Source organism: Peromyscus leucopus, chromosome 4 (genome assembly GCF_004664715.2).
Source record: "Peromyscus leucopus breed LL Stock chromosome 4, UCI_PerLeu_2.1, whole genome shotgun sequence".
In the NCBI taxonomy this organism is placed as follows: Eukaryota; Metazoa; Chordata; class Mammalia; order Rodentia; family Cricetidae; genus Peromyscus; species Peromyscus leucopus.
In genome coordinates, this window is record NC_051066.1 from 18,095,497 (window position 1) to 18,109,885 (window position 14,389).

Here is a 14,389-nt window from a genome sequence, read left to right on the forward strand (position 1 = left end):
AACAGTTTCCTGGGAAAGGAGACTGACACATTGATTTGGTGACAGTTATGCAGAGGGGAGCCCTAGGGTTGCAGCATTTGTTGGTTTCCTCTCATGCTGACCTGGGCTTTTCAGCAATGTTGTTTTTGTGTCACCCTGCTCCTGTAAAAACAAACAAACAAAAAACCCTCAAAGTATTGGCATTAAAAACAGATATGCTGATCAATGGAATCCAACTGAAGACCCAGCCATAAATTCACACACCTATGGACACCTGATTTTTGATAGAGAAGCCAGAAATACACACTGAAAAAAAAAGAAGAAATCTTCAACAAATGGTGCCGATCAATCTAAATGTCTGCATGCAAACCGATCCCTATTTACCACCAGGCATAAAACTCAAGTCCAAGTGGTCAAAGACCTCAACCTAAAAAACACTAAACCTGACAGAAGAAAACATGAGAAGAGCTTTAAAAGCATTGACACAGGAGAGACAATTTTCTGAACAGCACACTGATAGCACAGGCACTAAGATCAACAGCTAATAAATGGAACCTCATGAAACCAAGTATCTTCTGCAAGGCAAAAGACATTGTCAATTGGACAAAGAGGCAGCCTACAGAATGAGAACAGATTTTTTTTTTTACAAATTATGCATCAAATAGAGGACTAATATCTAGAATATGCAAAGAAATTAAGAAATTAGAAATCAGTAAACTAAATGATAGAGTTAACTAATGGGGTACATATTTAAACAGAATTCTCAGTTGAGGAATCTCAAATGGCTGTGAAACACTCAAATAAATGTTCAACCTCTTTAGTCGTCAGGAAAACACCAATCGAATCAACTTTGATATTTTATCTCACTCCTGTCAGAATGGCTAAGATCAATAACACAAGTGACACTTCCTGCTGGTGAGGATTTGGCATTGCTTGTGGGAATGCAAACTTATACAGCCACTATGGGAATCAATAAGGCTAGAGGGAGCCAATGCCGGACATTGTCTGACTGAACCAGGAACAGGAAGCTAGATAGCCTAGAGACCAATTAAAGGAAAAAAATCAATAAAACGATTCCTAAAGATCAGGCCCTCTGAATAGGTGAGACAGTTGATTGGCTTGATCTGTTTGGGAGGCATCTAGGCAGTGGTACCAGGTCCTGGGCTCATTGCATGAGTTGGCTATTTGAAACCTGGGGCTTATGCAGGGATGCTTGGCTCAGTATGGGAGGAGGGGACTGGACCTGCCTGGACTGAGTCTACCAGGTTGATCTCAGTCCTCCGGGAGGCTTTGCCCTGGAGGAGGTGGGAATGGGGGGTGGGTTGGGGGAAGGGGAGGGGGGCAGGAGGGGGGAGAACAAGGGAATCCGTGGCTGATATGTAGAACTGAATAGTATTGTAAAATAAAATAAAAGGAAAAAAACCATACAGTTATATACTCATGTATTGTTGCCTAGCCCAATAGACATCAGAGAGGCTTTCAGTGGCAGCTGATAGGAGCAGATGCAGAGACTCTCAGTCAAATATTAGGAGGAGAGAGCTCAAATTGAACATCTTCATGGGGTCCCTCCCCTGGAGCTCCAGGAACCCCATGGGAGAAGAGGAAAAAGAACTGTAGGAGACAGAGGGGTTCAGGCCACTGGGAGGACAGAGCCCATAGACATCAACTAACTAGGGTTCATAGGGACTGACAGAGAATGAAGTGGCTATCACAGAGCCTGTATGGTTTTGTGCTAGGTTCTCTACATACATGTTATGGTTGTTAGCTTGGTGTTTTTTTCTAACAGTGGAAGTAGAGATTTTTCTGACTTTTCACCTACTCTTGGGACTGACTGTTTTCCTCCTAGTGGGTTGCCTTGCCAAGCCTTGATATGAGGGTTTGTATCTAGGCTTATTGTATCTTGTTACATCCTGTTCGGTGGATATCCCTGGGATGCCTTTTCTTTTCTGAAGCTTAGCAGCAGTGTATCTGGGGGAGAGGGGAGGTGTGTGTGGGGGGGGGAGGGAAATGGTAAGCGTTGAGGGAGGATGAATTGTGGTCACAATGTGTTGAAAACAATAAATAAATAAATAAGAAAACAACAACAATTATCTTCTAATTCTAATCTAAGATGTTACTTGACTTCTTTAATAGAAGGATGTCTTTTTATCAATGAGTTCTCTGAATCTATTTTGTGATTTTTATTTTCTTTGCCCTAATGCAATGTTAGCTTTCTAGCTGGAGGGTATCATGGAATTTCACACTGTGTGTAGCAATAGGACAGAACTCATGAAGTGATAGAAAGACTAGAAGAAATTGCTGGTTGTTTTCTTGAGCACTTCTTGGGGCTTCTCAACAGTGGCACAATTCATCCTGGCCAAGCAATCCTTTGTTGTACTAAACTGTGTGTGCTCACTATGAGCACAAACTTTCTCATATGACTATAAGTGCTTTGGCTTGGAAGAGGCTGACTAGAAATATAGTCTTTACAGCAAATATTTAAAACATTAAAAAAAAAACACCAAATACATTTAATGCTACTAGAAAATTTATTGATACCAAACAAAACAAAACAAAATTAATCAGGGCAGATCTGCTCTCCTTTAACATACTCTTGGGTTTTTTCTTCTAGATGATATAAGTTCTGTTTTCAAATGTTAGCCTGAGCTTCCCTTTCTCTCCATGGTATGGGATAACAATGCGAAGAGTGATGATAGAACTGCAGAATATCGTGTGTGTATAGATGTAGTGTCTACTGGTGCTTTTGTATTTTGGCTCATGGAACATGCATTTATAACTTGATAGCATACTTGAACTTAATAAAGAAAGATACTTTAGTTTAATAATATTGACGTAGAATCTTTGCCCGTCCATCCTGAGGGGCAAGGCCGCCACAGGATGACTGCACAGTACAACTTCCGCATATAAATCATATCCTACCACCTGTTACTTAATAGCCAGCAGTGCTGAATCAATATGAGGAAGACTCTGGAAGATGGTTCCCTATACACCTGGGTGTTCCCTGTAGAGGTAACTGTCTAGAAAATAAATGTGTTGGGGAAAGAACAAGATGCTATAGACCCAAAAACATCCTTTAATGTCTCAAAAGTGAACTTTCAATTGCACTGATACATTTGCTCCTTCATTCTTTAGAACTATTATGGTAAATTTTTCATCACAATCAAGTGGGTTTACATAATTTGTTTCAATTAAAGAACATATTAATACCCATGGGGCTTCAATAATAATCTATTGCAGCTATTAACTACTTAGATACTCCTTTTCCTTTTTCAACAGGTGCTTTCATATTCAAGTCATAAGTCTGATACAGGAAAAAAAACTTGCAAAACACATTGCTAAGAGGCTTACAAAATCCAGCTTTAAAATTTTACTGAGACATTAAAATAAAGGAGCAAAGAACCAGATATTTTGATAAGATCCATAATGTTAAACACTTTACTATTTCATGAAATATACTTTTTTATTAAAGCTATTTTAAAAGCACACAGCCTGTTCTGTACAGATGTTGTGCTTAATAAAGCTAATGCTTCAAACAAAAAGGATATGATAGAACAAATGGAATTTACCACAAATGTATGAAATGGCTCCACTGAGCCAAAAAAAAAAAAACAAAAAAAAACACTGGCACCATTAAAAAATACACTGAACATTCTAAATGATAAGACCCCAAATATTGATTTTAGTAGTAATTGCTAATTAACTTCAACATCAGTTGTATGTGCTGGCTTGGTACCAATTTTAAAGAAAACCCTTCTTTCTAATATATCCTGCTTTTCTTCATCTTAGAAATATAAGTTATTCAATATGTAACTTATCTGAAAATTAAACTAAGAAGTCTAGAAATTTATGGTCACTTATTCATTGATAAATTTCTCAAATGCTGACCTTGCCAAGGTAGGCTACATTAATTGTGTTCCATATTGCTTGAACAAAATACCTGACAAAGGAAGATAGGGTGTATTATAGCTCACAATTTGGTAGTACAGTCTATTAAGGAAGGGAATCGGTGGTAGAAACTTAAGGCAGCTGGTCACATTGACCCATAGTCATGATGGAGAGAAAGATGAATGCTAGTATGCAGCATTCATACTCACTTTTTCCTTTTGTTTAGTTGGGGACACTAATACATACAACAGTCCGAGTCACTTTTAGGATGTGTCTTCTCACCTGAATTAACCTAATCTAGACGATCTCTCAGAGGCAAGCTCATAGATGTTTCTAGATCACCTAGATGATTCAGGATCCTGTCAAGTTGACAATCACTGCTAATCATCACACAGTGAGGGATGATTCTAAAATCCCCTTTACTTTTGATGTGCACTATTTCCACATGCTTAATTTACAAAGATTTGTAACTGTTGTACAGTTACAAATAATTGTACAGTTACAAATAATTCTGTTCAAAATGACTTTCCCAGATGAGTTAAATTATGTTCCCAGGTAGAGTCCACAATTTCACAAGCAGAGATTGAGAGATACTGTAATGAGGGGAAGAAGCAGTGTGACCTAGTACAGCAGATCCCAAGAATCATTCCAATGCATCTTGATCTATACTCAGGCTGAGGTGGGTTTGCTAAACCATGCTGCAGCCAAAACTCTGGCAATCTAACCAGTGCATAAAATTTAAACATGTGATTGAAAAATTATATGAAAGCTTAAGAAATGAAAGAAGCAATGGAAGAGTGGAAGAAGGTGATTGGAAAATGGAAGTTTCACTCTCAGAAGCAAAAGGGCCAGTAGCTCCTGGTGACAGGGTCCCTCCTGATATCTAGAAATCCGTGAAGTCAAACTAAGTCAGAGAAGGTAGGAGAAGGGGCAGGTCACCTTTATTATTCTGAGTGGATGTTGAGATCATTTATAGAGAAATAATTGGGCTAAAGCTTACAGAACACTTCTCGGAGACAGACCCAGGATCTTTCATAAGTCACGACAAGGAGTGTCATTTTAGTATAAGATTGATCTCTATGAGGAAGATGATAGACACAAAGCCATTTTATTTAAAGACTGAGTGATGACTCCTAATGATAGCTCTATCAAGTTCTGACGTAGCTTTACTCATAGATCTGTGACTTGTCATCAGAGAGGCTTTTCTCTGGCAGCAGATGCAAGTGGGTGAAGAGACCCACAGCCAGACATTATGCAAGGAGAGATTCTAAATTGGAGGACTCCATAGGGTCCTTGGAGACTGAAGGAGCCAGCATGGGGACTGCATGAGTTTGTACATATAGTCTACATATATACATATATACATATGTGTATGCACACACACATATATATGCATGTATGTATGTATTATGTATGTATGTATGTATGTATGTATGTATATGTGTATGTATGTATGTGCATATTTATTTGCATTGACCAGCCTTGATAAGGAGGATTTTCATTGTCTTATTGCATCTTCTTTTGTCCTGTTTGGCTCTTGTCTCTTGGAGGCCTGCTCTTTTCTGAAAAGGAAATAAGGGTTGTATCTAGGGGAGAAGGGAATTGGGGAGTGGGAAGCTGGGGGGAGTGGAAGGAGGAAAACCTGTGGTTGAGATGTATTGTATGAGAGACGAATCTATTTCAATAAAAAGAATAAAAAAATTGAGTGTTTAAGAAAAATGTAAAGAACAGGAATTTAGACTGAACTCAGCAGCAAGAGCAGAGTTTATTTTACTTGAAAGTTAGTATTTTGAGATATGATGACATTGTGGACAAAGATGCAAAATAGTGCAGATTGTGTACTTTCAGGAGTATAAAAGAGGAAATTAGCTTTTTTCTCTAGATAAGCTGCTTTTGAAAATACCAGGTCTATTGGCTGTTTTTGTTTGTTTGTTTGTTTGTTATTTAGTGGGTATCTGGGGTCAGCTTCATCCAGCTGCTTTTTCTTCTTCACTTTTCAAATAGGGACTTTCTGGATTGTGAGCTCAGCTCTGGGCCTTGGCTGAAGCATAGGTGAGTGACTATGGGGGAGGGAGGAATTGGTCTCAGCAAGTGTCATGGTTTGCAGGGAAATAATTCATCAAAGAATAAAATATCGGCTCAGTCTGACTTGGACAGTCTGGATCAACTGTTTGGAGCTTGATGCCAGTCGGTTTATTGCCAGCATATTTAAAGACAGTACACTTTGGGGAAAAAAGGTTTCCTGGTGTTTTACAATCTTTGGTGCTCAAGGAGGCATAATTATATTGAAACCCAATTCACAGTACTTGTCATTTTTTCTGAGAAGATTGGTTCTAGAGATAGGCTATCTGTATTAGCTTAAGGGCCTAGGAAAGAATTTCCTGTGGTCCTGGTCATTCAGATAGCAATAGAGGTCATTTGGGCAACTAGCCACCTCTGGTCCTGGATATGGGAGCTTGGAAGAGCTCCAGGCTATACACATAACGTAAGGGTAATTTAGATTACTAGCTACCTCCAGTCCTGGTTGTGAGAACTTAATATAGCTTGATCCAACAGATAACGCACATCAACAGGCTGCTAATTTCCTCCAATTCCCAGTCTTCTGGATATAAGAACAGGTTTTTATAACCTTTCTTTTGAGAGAATATCCTGCTTGCTTACCACTCCTGGTTTTCCTGGAGATCTGTGGTCACAAGGACCTTCATGCTCTAACAACTGCCATTCTCCTTTATTTCAGACTTTTTATATATGAAGGATATGGTGTTATGCCCAGATCACAGGGCCCCCTAAAAGACCACCACGGAGACCGAATCTCATATGTAAAAGCAAAGAGCCTTTATTTTCAAGCTCATAGCATAGTGGGTTTTTTTTGTTTTGTTTTGTTTTGTTTTTTTATCATAGCAGAGGTTGGAGTGAGGGGTGAGGGGATTTCCAGGGTTCAGGACCCTGACTGGCTGACATTTGTCTAGAGGTATAGGGAATGTTTAGCATGTCAGGTATTTCCTTCCTTGGGTCTAAGCCTATCATGGCAGCTGTGTGGTCAAGCAGTTTTGGGCCCTTCAAAAAAGGACTGCTGTTTTTATTTTATTTTATTTTTATTTCTAGCTACCTTCTGTGGTGTAGAGTACAGAATTTTCCTTCAAAGCAGAAGCATTCATCTGTCTGTAATTGGTGTTCTATCAGGGGTGTCTAGACACGTGCTTCTATCTCCAGTAAATGTTACATAACAGCTCTATTGATTTTAAGTGTGCCTCAAACCAATATGTAACAGGTACAAAGCCAAGAGAGAGAAATTTTACCATCATATAACAAAAATAAAGAGTATCTGCCTGTTTAATGTGTACAAATTAGTGTTGTCACATGGCTCTTATTAGACTAGGAATCTTCAACACATGTAAAGAGAGGCCAGGTGACACCAGTCCTAGGGAGTTTAGGAACTAACTATAAAGGCATAATTGTGGAGTCACAGAACCTATTCCTCCACTCTTGTTGTTTATATATTTTAGATGAGCCATCCCGAATAACATACTAGCAAGGGTTATAAAAACAATTACTTGTAGTCTCTATGGAAATGCTGTCTGGTGTTAGAATAGTTTTACAGGAACATAGTCAGAATCATCTAATACTTTTTTGCTTCCATGTCACATTGGCAACAAAAAGTAGCTATAAAGACTCTGTGCTGCCTAAAATACTGACTTTCTGTGCTATTACATAAAGGTTGGTGATCCTGCTCTAGATTATAGTCTTATTGATGTAACTGAAAGCTCCCAAAAGCCAAGCAAGATTTTATGATGCAAGGTCATAAGCTTATGATCCTTAGAACTATGGGTTCCTTCTTAAGGATTATATCAGGAGTCTCTACAGAAACAGAAGAGAAATTTAGGAAGTATGTCTGCCTCGCTCTCAGGAAGTCAGGAAATTTTGTGAAAATTTGCCTGGAGTTCTGACAAGACTTTGTGGTTACTTCTCTACTATCTTAGGAGCCTGTTTGTAAGCAATGTTGACCCAATTTGGAAATTAGGTTATTCTCCCCTTGTTCACATCATATGGGACAGTCTCTTATTGGTAGGATTGTCTTCTCTCACAGAACGAACTTGATCTATAGCAGGCTTTTCTTGCAGCTTTGGAGTGTCAGGCAGGATTTTGCATTTTCAGCCTGTGCTTGCATAATGCTTAAGGTGATGCTTTGAAATTACCTTTCCAGTTAGAAAACACCAATAGGAAGCACAAGCTTAAATTTATAAAAATAACATAGTTTAGCTTTTAAAATTCCATTTCCATTTTCAGTCGCTTGCAATTTAAAATTCATTCTTTTTTCTGTAACAGCCAAGGACGATGCATACCTGTCTTTTTTCTTGTTTCTGACAAGGTCCTGATTCCTAGACACAAGGACTACACTTACACGTGACTGTGTTGTTCAGGAAAAAAAAAACTGACTTATAAAAGAGCTAATAAACTGGTCTGGAAAAAAGTGTAAAAATCTGCAGTAGATGGTGCAAGTTGCCGTTAGTTCAAAAAGAAAAAGAGTGGCAGGCAGCTGGTGATAATAGTTGCAAGGAAACTTCTGGGAGAGTTAAGAGGTTAAGGAAACAGCTGTGTGTGAAGCTGAATGACAGTTGACCTCCTGCTTGTTGAAAGAAATCAGCATGAAAGAGAACTGAAGAATGGTTTAATTCCTCTCTATGTTCTTCAAACTGCTGGTGGCTTATTATTATGAGAGCCCTGGGACTAACATTCAATGACCATTTATCCAGACAGTTAAGGGTTTAAATTAAACAGCATTACTCCTCTGGGTGAAGGACTTGAGGATAGGGAACAGACTACAGAGCTACAGGTAGCTCTCACCAGGATTAGTCCTGGAGAGACATCTGGCCCTCTATTCAGAAGTGACCTGTCTTTGCTTACATATAGGGATGTGTGACTTAGAAACAGGGATTGCTTTAAGGGGTTTCTACATTCTCCCACTCCTCATGGTCATCTAAAAAAATATACACTAAATTGAAGTACCACAAAAGTACAGTCATAATGTCCACAACAATACAATATCTTTACTTATGTCTGCCAAAAGTAAACGGTCAGTCTCTAATGTTTCTTGCAGACATGATTTTCTTTCTACTTTTAAGAGAGGTTTCCCAGTTTTTCACAGCTTGCATATAACAACAAAGTGCTGAGATCTGAACAGCTCTGTCATCTTCATTTCCTTAACCCAATTAATGAGTCAAACTTCAGACAGCAGATGGTGCTGTTATTTCAAAGACCATGCAGTCCTGCGGATTTCCAGATTCTTATGAGACAACAGGAAACAAGTAACCAAACTTAACTGTCTTAATTTTCTGGCTTACAAAGGTTATGAATAAGAGCAGGGTTCTTATTTTGGTTTGTTTGCTTGCTTGTTTGTTTGTATTTTTTGTTTGTTTGTTTTTGAAGTGACTCATTTTGTCCCTTTAGGGGTAAAATAGCAATTAAAGCTTCCCTTCATAATTGATGATGTCTGGATTCCCTAAGAAGAAAAATAAAAAGTACACACCCACAGTTAACTTTTTCCTTGAAGCAGAAACAATTACAGATGCTGGTTTCCTAGAGCCTGCCATCACAGAAAGCAGTTCACAAGCTCTTTGCAATGCAGAAGAAATTAAAATGTAAAACACATGAATGTGGAGTTTCCTTAACAAATGAGAGAGAAAAAAAAAAGCTTTTTTCTGAATATAAAGCAATTTATATGTAAAACATCTGTAATCACAAAAGCACCTTAAATGTAATATTCAAATGTAAGCAATAAAAACCTGTATCTAAGATGATAAATCAATGTATTAAAAGATTGCCTTTTTGGTGGCAGATGCTCTTTGAGAGGGAATTGGTAACAGATGCAGAGGAGAGGTTCAAACAGTGGTGACACCCACAAGAGGTAGCAAGAACAAATGCTACGCCGCAGGTTCATGGGACCTGCAGCACAATTCTTGTTGAGTTTTCTAAAGGGCGACACTAGAGGCTGTCTCTTTAAAACCTCATTATTCAAACTTAATGGCTATTGTAGGAAACTTTACCTGTCTCATTTGCAAAGGCTTACTTCATTTTTCCACACTCACACAAAAACATATTTTGGTAGGCTGTCTCATGAGAGAACCAAATTCCCTGTCTAAATCTGCAACAGCAAGCACCTAAATAAAAAATAATTATCATAGGTTACTGATGGAATGATAAAATTGAAAGCAATTACTGATCTTTGAAATGTCTGGATAATTCATTGTGTCACTTCTAGAAGTAAGACTCAAACAAGAAAACATTCCTTAATGCTTTGATTAAAGACCTGTATGGACAGTTGTTCCAATGCACAGTTGGAAGACAGAATTAGTTAGAATGATAATGAACTGGGAGAAAGTAATCAAGCCTGGTTTGCTCATGTTCTTCTTTCTGTGTCTGTTTTAGAATGATGATCTTTCCCTTTTCATGAAGTGAGACAAAAGCTCCAATAAAGATGTGTAGAGGACACAGTGTTCAGCCACTATGGTAGTAGGAGAAGAGTTGATAGGCAGTGAATGAATTCTCTCATTAAACCAGAGTCAGAAGAATAGTTTATGATGTGCATTTCAAGAGGGCATTGTCTTGGCAATAAATAGAACATGACCTACACCACTGGGCAATAGGCTTGGGAGTCCCCACTTGGGAAAAATATTTTAGAAGTTAGAGTGAATTTTTATTACAGGAGATCAGCATGAGCTTTGTGAACAAAGGTTTCAGTTGTACATTCTCTGACATGCAAACAGGGGCCATGCAAATCAAGCTCATGAATATATGAGAGCAGTATTGACTAATTAAACTCTACTCCTGATATAAAGGTCAACATAGGTATCCAGGGTGCAGTTCTGTGATATCAGCTACTAACATTCTAAGGCTACAAGGTGGGGATTTGTAGATAACATTTGTGAAAATTTCCTCATGGTGACTAGCTCTACTTTCTAGTGTCTTAATAGACATTTCTCTATAAGATCGTATGACTTGTCTCATAGAAGACCAAAAAAGTATCAGGTTTATGATCTTCTTTAAGAAAGAAGGGTATGGTAAACAGTTTTTGCAATCTTCTGAAAGTGGAGGTATATTTTGTAGAAGTATGTTCTTATCACTTCATTTATTACAGAATTGTATGAGCAATATAAAAAATGCAAAGTATTTATCTTTCATAGATTGTTTAAGAACACTAGTATGGTTTTTGTTTCTCTATCATATTAGTGCTCATGAAAGAGGCAGAATCAATAGATATCATTTATAATTATGAAGGGATATATCAATTTAACTCATGAGATCAGAAGCTGGATAGTCCCAAAATGGTCTCCTGTAGGTTGTAACCAGAATCTCACAGTCCAAGTATCTGGAAGCCTCAGAACATGATGCACTGGTGATGAAGACCTAGGCCATGTCAGAAGCCTAGAAACTCCTGGAGAGTAATGTATATAAGATCATATTCAAAGACTCAAGATATGGCTAGATGCACAAAGGAAGTGACATTTTCCAAAATTTCACTGGTTAAAGATGCATGGACTCTTCTCACATATGTGAACTTCCTCCTTTTATGGAATCAGAGTCTCTAGTCTTTTAAACAAAGATACCCCACATTTAGGACTATCTTTGCACCATCCTGAAACCCACTAACTCAGATATCAACCATTTCTTCCAATATCCTTACAGACAGAAGTATCATTAACCACATTGATAGATACCTGAATCCAGATACTATGGTTAACTGTAATAGTAGATTTTGTTAATTTTCTGTTGTCATTGCTTCAAATTCATAAGTATTCCTATCATTGAAATATGATAGCTGTAACTCCTCTGGAATCTGGATGAATATGATAGATTTTATTGTCACTTTGATACTATCTGGAATCACAATGGATGGAATCAAATGAGTGATTGTCTAGATTAGGTTGCCCTGTGAAAATATATGTTAAGATTTTCTTATTACATTAACTGAGGTGGGAATGATGGGAATGCTTGCTCACAGTGTGGCATCATTCCCTGGGATGAGGATTATGAACTGTATGAGAGTGGGATAAAAAAAAACAAGTTGAGTACAAGCGAGCATGCATTATTTCATTGCTTTCACTCTTGGCTAGAAATGATTTGAAATGCTGCTTCAAGTTCTTCCTTGAAATGATAGACAATAACTTGGAATTTAATTGCTCATTAGGGTATTTGATTAAATGCAACAGGAATTGAAAGTAAGAAATAATTATCAGTGGAACACAAAGAAGGTGATGATATGTGACTTCCAGTTTTGAGAAGTACTTGTAAGCTCTGATACTTGCATTTAATCTCTCAGAATATTCCTTCACACTTCCTTTACTTCTCTGGAAGGACTATTTCCATGATCTCATGTCCAAAATGCTTGACAAGGTAACACTCCTATGAGTGTCCTGGTCATAGTCCCATCTAAGGCAAGCTACTTATTAAGTCACTGTCTTAATTGGGTTTTCTATGAAGAGACACCATGACCATGGTGACACTTCAAAGGTAAACATGTAATTGGGGTTGGCTTAGAGTTTCAGAAGTTTAGTCCATTATCATCATGGCAGGCAGACATGTGCAGAAGGACATAGAAATTCTACATCTTGGTGTGCAAGCGGCAGGGCATGAGTGTCACATTGGGCATGGCTTGAGCATGTATGAGCCCTCAGAGCCTTCCTCTACAGTGACAGAGTTCCTCCTACAAGGCCACACCTCATAGCAGTGCATTTCTTATTGGCCAAGCATTCAAACACATGAGTCTATGGGGACCATAACCTATTCAAACCACCATAATCAGGCTTCAAAGCAAGTGCACAGTCTGCAAAGCATTCCAGACTCAAGGACTTTGACTACTGACACTGTTAACTCATGCTATCTGAGTCCCCATTTTACACTTTTGGAGGACCTACTCACAGTGCACAGTGTGTGTGTGTGTGTGTGTGTGTGTGTGTGTGTGTGTGTGTGTGTTAGTCAACAGTAGATGACTGGAACAGTGCAATTGAGTTATAATAGCAATGAAATTTTTGGTCATAAAATGAAAAATGTATTATGGTGATACTTTATTTGTGCTGAAATATGATTTTATTTATATGTTAATAAATAAAGTTGCCTGGGGGTCAGAGCTAATAGCAAGCCATTTAGCAGAAGTCTGGCAGTGGTAGCACACGCCCTTAATCCCAATCAGATGTCAGGCAGATCTCTGTTTGTTCAAGAATACAGCCAGCATGGAGACACACGTCTTTAATCTCAATACCAACCATAGAGACCTGGAGGTCTGTATAGACAGACAGTGATGAGGAGGTCATGTGGTTGGGTTTATAACCAATGAGAAGGCAAAACAGAAAGTCAATAAAAAGACACACAGGAAGTAGGTTTCTTTCTCAGGGGAAGGATGGTAGCGGCAGCGGGTGGTAAGAAGTCGGTCTTGGTCTCAGCTCTTAGCTACTGCTCTCTGACCTCTGGGGCTTTTAACTCTGCATTTGGCTCTGTGTTTCTTATTTAATAAAACCATTCAGAATTACATCTACAATATATTCATAGAAGTCTATTTCATTTTAAGCAGTTCAGCATTCAAAGAGTATCCTCATGGATAGTTTACATACATCCCTCTATAGAGCACCAGTATATACCTGTTGTGTTTCTCCCTTATATATCACTGTACCATCATACTTTCTTTCTGTTTGTGGTCCTGAGATGGATATTAACTGAGCTGCACCGTCACCAAAAATATATGCATTTATCTTATTTACACATTAACATTTTTTAACTGAATATGGAATTTAAAAAGAAAAGAAAAGAAAAGAAAAATGAGTTGAAGTTGTTCTAGGATAGTGCCCAATCTACATGCCTGTTTGGGAAAGACTACTTCAACCCAAGTCCCTCTGAAGAAAAATGACAGCATCTTTGTAGCACTGAGGTGGGTTTTGAACTCATCTTGTAGATGTAACAACTATGCACAGTTTCTTCATGTGCCTCTGATGATTCCTGTTTTCACATCTTAGCCATCTAGAACACCACTTCATTTACTGACTAAAGTTTAATGACTCAAATTGTTTTCCTGTTAAGTTTTTTAATTTAATCTTTTCCTGCTTATGTGGATTTGTTAGTATTTAGAAAACTAGGAAATAGTAGTTTCATTTCACTCTTTGTATGGTAAATTCACTAAAGTTTTCAAATGCATGTTTTATCACTCATTTGATACATACAATATAATATTATTTTTATCATTTTCTCCATTATTGAACAATATATTTCTCTAAGAGTACAAATTTTGTTTTTATTTTTCTTGAGAAATGTTGACTATTTATATAGTGAACTTCATAAAACAGATGACAGATAAATTGAAAGGAAACATTAAACTAAAGAAATGACTACTAACATATGATTTATTCAAATATCTAGGGTTTTCAAAAATTTACTCTTTTCACTATTTCAATCAGGTTCCTAAATGTTGTAATTGAGTTAGATTTAGATTGCAATGCTACAATACTATTGAATCTTTCCACAAATACACTTTATTTTT